Source organism: Dromaius novaehollandiae, chromosome 3, assembly GCF_036370855.1.
Source record: "Dromaius novaehollandiae isolate bDroNov1 chromosome 3, bDroNov1.hap1, whole genome shotgun sequence".
In the NCBI taxonomy this organism is placed as follows: domain Eukaryota; kingdom Metazoa; phylum Chordata; class Aves; order Casuariiformes; family Dromaiidae; genus Dromaius; species Dromaius novaehollandiae.
In genome coordinates this window covers 10888405-10895883 of record NC_088100.1, presented here as the reverse complement: position 1 = coordinate 10895883, position 7479 = coordinate 10888405, and positions in this window count along the sequence as shown.

Here is a 7479-nt window from a genome sequence, read left to right as displayed (position 1 = left end):
CTTCTCTGCATTTCCATATGTATCCCCCTGCTATTGAGCCCAACAGACTATAGTCCATCTGAAGTAAGAAATCAAATTAACTCTCATTTAAAGCGGAAAGTCAGCTGCTGCAAAAAGCATAAAACCATCTCACACGATGTTTCTTGCTACTTGGCTAACAGCAGCAATTTTGTAACTGTCAAGAGAAATCTGCTGAGGTGAGACCAGTGCAGCTGCGTGTTGCACACATCTGTGCATGTGCTGTTTGCAGGCCGGCTCCCTTCCCTTTTCTCGCAGGTCACAGTCCCATGGTGGCCCCCGCCAGTTTAACTGCTGGCTGCCAGGGTCCTGCCCTCTACCTTACCCCAGTAATACACTACCATCTTCTCCCTCCCTCCAGCTTTCACAGCAGTCCTCTGCTGAGCCATTTCAGAGAATTAACACTGTGGCTATTCACTTTTTCTGCTGGATTAGTGTGCTGAAAAGCCTGATGATCTCCAGAGCTAGCGTAAGGGCAGGGAGAGGGGAAGGCATGTTGTGAAGGTAGAGACATCAGTGAGACCCACTCAGGCTGTTGTGAAATGGCAGTCTTGTTCGCAGGAGTATTAGAGGAGCTGAGGGTAGGCTGTGAGATTACTGCTGCTGGCTCCTGAATTTGCTGTCTCGCCTCACGCACATTCTTTCCTGCCATAGGGTTGAAGGCATTTTTCCTGGGCAGCAGTGACACAGCTCTGATGTGATTTTTCTCACTCCTGGTGGGACCAGGAGGCCCCTTTCTCTCCAGAGCTGGATGCAGTTCAATCACTGCAGCTCTCTGGGAGTGAAGGAATCACAGCGCTCACTGCTACGGGGAAAAGACATGAGACTAGGCATGCGATTGGGTCCTTCGTGTGTGCATGCGTGCGTGCGTGTGTGTGTGTGTGTTTGTGTACCAGCTTTGCCCTAGCAGTTTCTGAGACCTTTGGCCAGCAGCTCCAGCCAAATTTGGTACAGACTGAGGCACAGGCTCTAAGCTGCTAGTTTCCAACAAGCTGCATGAAAGCAGAGCAGCAGGATAGAGGGAGAGCAATGCCCTGAAAAAAAAGATCATTCACATTTCAGCTTGACTGTGTGTCAGAGGGCAGGATTCAGCCAGAGACTCCTGACGCAGTGTAGGTGTGTATGTTCGCATTTGGTGTTCAGGCTCCCGCCTCTGTTTGTGGAGAGCCAGTCAGTGCAGTCGATGGCACCTAGAGTGAGTCTGCAGAGCTGCCCCGGGAGCAGGATATCTTGCCTCAATGCATGTGTCTGCTGCCAGCTCAATTCCCTGGGCCATCATGCCGGGCACCAGACATCCACAAGTGCCATGTCCTATCTGTGAGTCTCTGAGATTGTCCCAGATGCCCTGTGGGACCTCATAGGTGGAGGTAACAGACTTGTGCTCAGGCTGATTTTACTCCTACATGCCACTCTTGGACTGTCTGGATCTGTTTCACACCCTTTGCTGGCCACCAGGACCATTTCTGACCACTTGCTGACATGGGAGGGTGCCTCAGTGGGGAGCAGAGGGACAGTGGACACTCACTTTTCGAGCTTTGCACATCGCATACCCAAGCACTGGGGAAGCACAGCTCTACCCGTTGCTCTGTTCCCCAATTCAGGAATGTTTTGAGCACTGACATTTTTTTTTTCTTTTTTTTCTTGTTGACCAGAAATGGGGAAGGCTGCTCTTATGCAAAGGTCAGTCAGGAGGCAGCACACAAATATCACCATCTCTGGTCTGTCATTGGACACATTACACAGATGTTGAAATAAGACTAACTGAGGGTAGAGGGGGATGGTTGAGTTTTTTGGAGGGGTTATATTTTGTGCTTGAGTAAGATGTGTTAGTTGTATTAAATGCTGAAGTTGCTGTGTCCATTTCCTCCACTGGTTAGCTGAAAGGGGGAAAAGGAGGTCTGGAACTTGTAGCCTTGAAGAAGTTAATGGTCATGATCTATACTTTGAAGCAAGATAATAAAAGACATCTTTTTATGCTCTTCATTTCAGGAGCCTTTAGTCTTCATCCAGGATTTTTCTGCCTGCTGGGAACAGCCTGATGAAAAAATTTTAAAACTTTCAGAAATCCTGTTTGAGACTTTTTCTTTGTTCTTTACCTCTGAGGTTTATGAAGCATTCCTATAGCCTTACCCGTTAGACATGACAATAAACATCAAGAACCTCCAAGTCACATAGGGACCAAGCTGCAAACCCAAAGCTAAACTGAATTTTCATAAATCCCAGATCCTGCACCAGAATCGTTTAAGAACAAAAGAGTTTAAGAAAACAGTTGAGAACTTCCCTGAAGTGTTTCCTAAATCCTGCAGGTGCCAGAAATCAGTAGAAAAGACAAGAGCGAGTGCATTCAATAAAACATCCTGGTGATGGGATGCTCAGCACTACTGCAAGATACTGCAACATCTGACATGAAACTCTGGGAGAAATCTAGGGATCTTATAAATCTGTAGGAAAGTGCCTAAACCCCAAGTTCCACTTGGCTTCCTGTATCTTTTATTGGGGTGTTGCCTTATTTTTTCTGTGCAGTTGGAGCTTGAATGCAGATCCTCTTAGCCCTCTTGAAGATGTATCGCTGTAATGTCCTGTTCTATTTTTAATGAAGCTAAGACACAGCTTTTCCAAACAGCTGCTGAAAATCAGTGGTACTGTTTCACAGGAACAGGTCTTTGCAACAATAGGTCAATAAGGAAGAAAAACCCAAGGCTCTGGGGACAAAGCCACCTTTTTACCCGAAGTGCTGTGTTTATATGACAAAGCTCAGTAAAAAAGTGAATTTGTTAATATTTTGGAGGATATATGACTGCCACATCACATGCATCAGAGAGTTTGATATTTGAACCTTAGGGTAATTAAACTGATCATGGGTAGCAATGAATTATTTGGAGAGCTGAGGTGTTTCAAGAATTTTAGCACAAGAGCATTACTATTCTGAGTCTTTATAGAAGTTCAGATATTGCTGTTATTTTTTTTACTATGATTGAAAGCCACAACCAACTCATGAATAAGAATAGCAAGGTATTCCTTAGGTAACCTGTTACTAAACCTAACTGACAATATTCAAACTTGTCAAGTGAGAATAAGTATTCATCTGAAAACTTGCTGAAAACTTGAAACAAGTGAAACCCTCCAGTAAATTCTTATTAGTAATAAATGACATTTTTTGATTAGTTCAGGAATGCTTTGTTTGATTGAAAAATCATCAGTTAAATTAATCTGACTGCAATTTGAGAAAGCAGATAAAACTCTTCTTGATTTATAACATCTGTCTGCTTCCTCTAACTTCAATGAGGCTGGAAGACATGCCCAGGCTTTGTCCTAAATTCGAATACTTCCCACACTGGAATGTCTGTTTGTAAGCAATCATTCATTTTGGCTACCCTCGCTTAGGCACAGGAAGGAAAAGCAAAGAAGAAAAGCATATTCATGCTGTCACAGTTTAGGCATCTCCATTAGAAGGCTCTTTCCTGATGTTGGCCATGTCATTGATGGAGAGAGATGGGACTGCCGGTGAGGTTTCAGGGAGGCCTCCAGCACATGAGGCTCCAGGATCACCGTGTAGTTCCTGGGGAGAAATCAGCCTGAATAATTATGCTAAATCTGCCTTCTTGCACCAACGATCCTCCCCTTCTCCAGCCTTCCTAAAGGATTCCTTTCAAACTTTGAGGTTTTCCCCACTGCTGGAATCAAACAGGCTTAGGGGCTGCTGGCGGCTTTGATTCCCCTGTGTTTATCTGGCCTGTCCCCTCCTCAGGGGAGTCTCTCCAACAACGTGTGACCTTGGAAAAATGTCTGCCCAGACCTCTCCTGTCCTGCCCCCCTTCTGTGTGCACTTGCAGATGGATGTTGCCTGCACTTAATGACTTGTCAATACCAAGAGGCTCTAAGCCTTTGCAGGCTATTTTGGGATTTATCTGCAGACTTCCTTATTTTCCTGCTTCTCTCCCTGTAAATCTTATCACCAGTTTAGGTAAAAGCCTGTCCTTCTCAGCTTTAAAAGCAGATAAACAATGGCCTAATAACTCTGCTATTCCATTATTTTTAGCTTGTACTTTCCCCAGTATCTTTCCTGCAAGGGAAAAATCATTTCTCTGTTGCTGCATTAATCATAAGCCTTCAGATCTTTTTGATTAATCCTGCTATCCTGGGATATTTGGTCTTATTTTTATCATTTTTCTTGTTCTATATTTTGTAACTTTGTTTAACTTTTATCTTCCTTTCACCTTTCTTCAAAGCTTTCAAGTAAAAATAGGTCTCCCACTTTCATGGATCACCCCTGAAATGGAAACGACATGGTGTTACAGCCTGAGGCGGAGGAGAACATCAAATATGATGCTTTGGCTTCTCTTCCCACTTCTGCCAGATGCTTTGGCTGCTCTTCCCACTTCTGCCAGAGCCTCCTCAATAGGCAGGGCCAAGACTCACTCAACAAATCTACCTTGTTTTACCTGCTTTTGAAATGGGAAAAATGTTTACCACTCTCTTTTTGCTGCTCATTTCAAACATAATGCCTTGAACAGCCTTAGGTGAAGAACACTGGATAGCTCTCAGATAAAAATGTAGCTGGGCCTAGGAATAACCTTATGAAGAGAATGAATAGTGAGTTGGATCATGAGAAAAACAATGGGATCTGTCAGGACAAGGCCCAAGGAAAATCTCCATTAATAGAGCTCACAGGCATAAATGTGGCAGATACATCGCAAGTGTTCACAGTAGAACAAATGAGTAAAGAAGAGCAAAAGTAAAGTAAATTGAAACTTCTGGCATCTGTTCCTTTTGCCCTGAAATTCAACAGGTATCTGCATCCACTTCTAGCCCCATACAAGCAATGCTTTCTTTCCAGCAATTTCTGTTTTTTTCATTGAGCTTGGGATCAGGTTCCCAGAGATAAAATACGCACAATGGATATGAAGCCATATCTGTGACAGGAGTTAAGTGTAACAAGCCTTCCCACAGCAATAAGGCAGGACAGAAAGGGGGAAGATAAAGGATTCTGTATCCAGGAGAAATCACATTTATCTCTAAGTGACAAGCAAGTGAGAGTACAATGCTCTTTATTTTATCAAACAGCAATCCTTTCTCATCGCCTTTGCAGAATACTTTCAGCGGCCAACTGGGCTGTGTCCTGGAAAACGGTATTAGCAGATTAATTAGTAATGGATTTTTAACAATAGTGCAGAAGATATGCATAGGAGAGAAAGATCAGACAGTTGAATTGAATTATTATACTTGCAGAGATTTTTAGATTGACTACTTTATGCTTTTGATTAAATTATTATAATTTATGTGCTTTTCAAGTAGCAATCTTCTCTGAGAGATTATTTTCTCTTGACCCATCTCCATATAGAATTATTTCCATGGCAACAGTTTGAGTGATTTTAGAAAGAAACAAAATTATGAACTTCCATTACACAATAGGTTAAAAAATGAGTTTGATTTTAAAGCAAAAATACAGTAGATTTCAGGTTCATTAAAAATAAATAATAGCCTTTGAAAGAGTCACATCTGTGTAACAAGGAAGTTCAGACTTGATTTTTCATTATTTCATTGTAGCAAAACTGTTCTTTGCAAAAAGGGGTTATAAACGGGCCATTAACATCAGACCTAATAAATGTAACTTCTGTCTTTACTTAAAAGTATCTATCTTTCAAAGTAATGGGACATAAAAGTTCCATTACTTCTCCTGACTCAGTGGACTGATAAATCAATACATACTAATTATTATTTGGTATTCTCCTGTAATTTCCTCAACATTGAAATGTTTAGAGAAGTTAAGTGTTTTAAATGTAAGGCATAAGTTAGAGAAAGTGGATAAGCCAGCAGGGACAGATGACGTTCACCCTAGGGCATGTGAGGGACCAGCTGAAGCACTCTTTGAAACATTAGCAATTATCTTTGAGTGCACAACGAGGATGGAAGGGGAGATCCCAGCAGACTAGAAAAGAGCAAACAACAGAAGGAAAGGGAGAGGGATGTGGACTGAGAGACTTACAGAGCTGCCAGCCCCACGTTGGTACCTGGAAAGAGTCTGGAGTGAATTATTAACAACTTTATAAGCACCAGAAGGATAAAATGAGAACGTATGAAAAGTGGATTTTTCAAAAAAGAGTCATGTAAGTTCAGTCTAATTCCTTTCTCTGACAGGATAAATGTTCTAATGAATAGGTGAGGAAGTAGCTGATACGTTATATCTTGACTAAAGAAAAGCTTTTGACATTGCCATTTGTTGTTCTTATGTGCAGTCTAAGAGAATGTGAAAAAGCTTAAATCACGACGAGGTAGGTGCTGAATTGCTTGACAAATAACATCCAAAGACAAGCTGTCAATCATTTACTTTCTAGCTGGAGATTTTCTTTACAAGAGTTCGCAGAGATTTTAGTCAATATTTTCACTAAGACTTCAGGCAATGGAATAGAGGATACAGTTTAATTTGCTGATGAGGCCCCAGGAGGGAAGTTTGCAAGCCTGCTTGAGGACTGGCACAGGAGTCACCACCATTGTGTAAGTCCAGGGTAAAATACAATTGATGAAGTAAAATTCAGTAAAATGTCAAACTTGGGAAGGGGGAATCAATCTGACAAATATGAAGCAGGCAGCAAAAACAGAGGGGAAAAAAAAGTTACATTACATTAGATTACAGATTAAATGTTATATAAAAGGTAAACTGTATTCTGGGTTGCAGCAATAAGAAGAATATTGTAAGCTGTGATTTTGCTCTGCTCTTTGATGAGGAGGCTTGAGCTTCTGTGCTAAATCCAGTTTAAGAAAGACTGGCTACAGTCCAGAAAGGGCAATTGTGATGGAGGTTTAAGAAATCTGAGGACTGGTAGAAAAGTTACTCTAGAAAAGAGAGGCCTGAGGGGAGATGAAAAGGTATCAATCTCTCTGAAAGTGATAGGGAGGATGGCAATCAGTTTTTATGTCCATCTGGTAGCACTTAGCAAAATATATTTGGTTTAGGTTGTTGCAAACAGTGTTTGGATTAGATAGGAGGAAAATCTTTCTAACCATAAAGCAGTGAAGCAGTGGAATGAGCTGCCCTGGTAGCTCGTGAACCTCTTTCACTGGAGCTTTTAAGAGTAGGTTAGGCAAGCCTACATCAGAGATGGTCTAGATTTGCTTGTTCCTGTCCAGAGACTGGCTGAGAGGAGGTAAATGCTGTTACTGATTCCTGCGTTGGATGGTGCACATGTGGAAGATCACCTACGCATTAGCATGGGAAGATATTGGATGATGATGTCTCCTCCTGTCTGAAAGTTTTCTTCATATCCAGCGGAGGCTTTCTTCTCAGTCAGTGAGACATCAGGAGAAGAGACCTGGATGCAGGAAGGTGCCAGGGGCATGTTTTAACCACAGAAGTACCAGCTTGCCCTGGTGAAGCCCTCTTGATGCAAACACCATGGTTGCACTGGTGAAGAGCGTCTGTGCCTCCCATAACTCTGGAGAGCTCAGCTCCTACGCATGTAG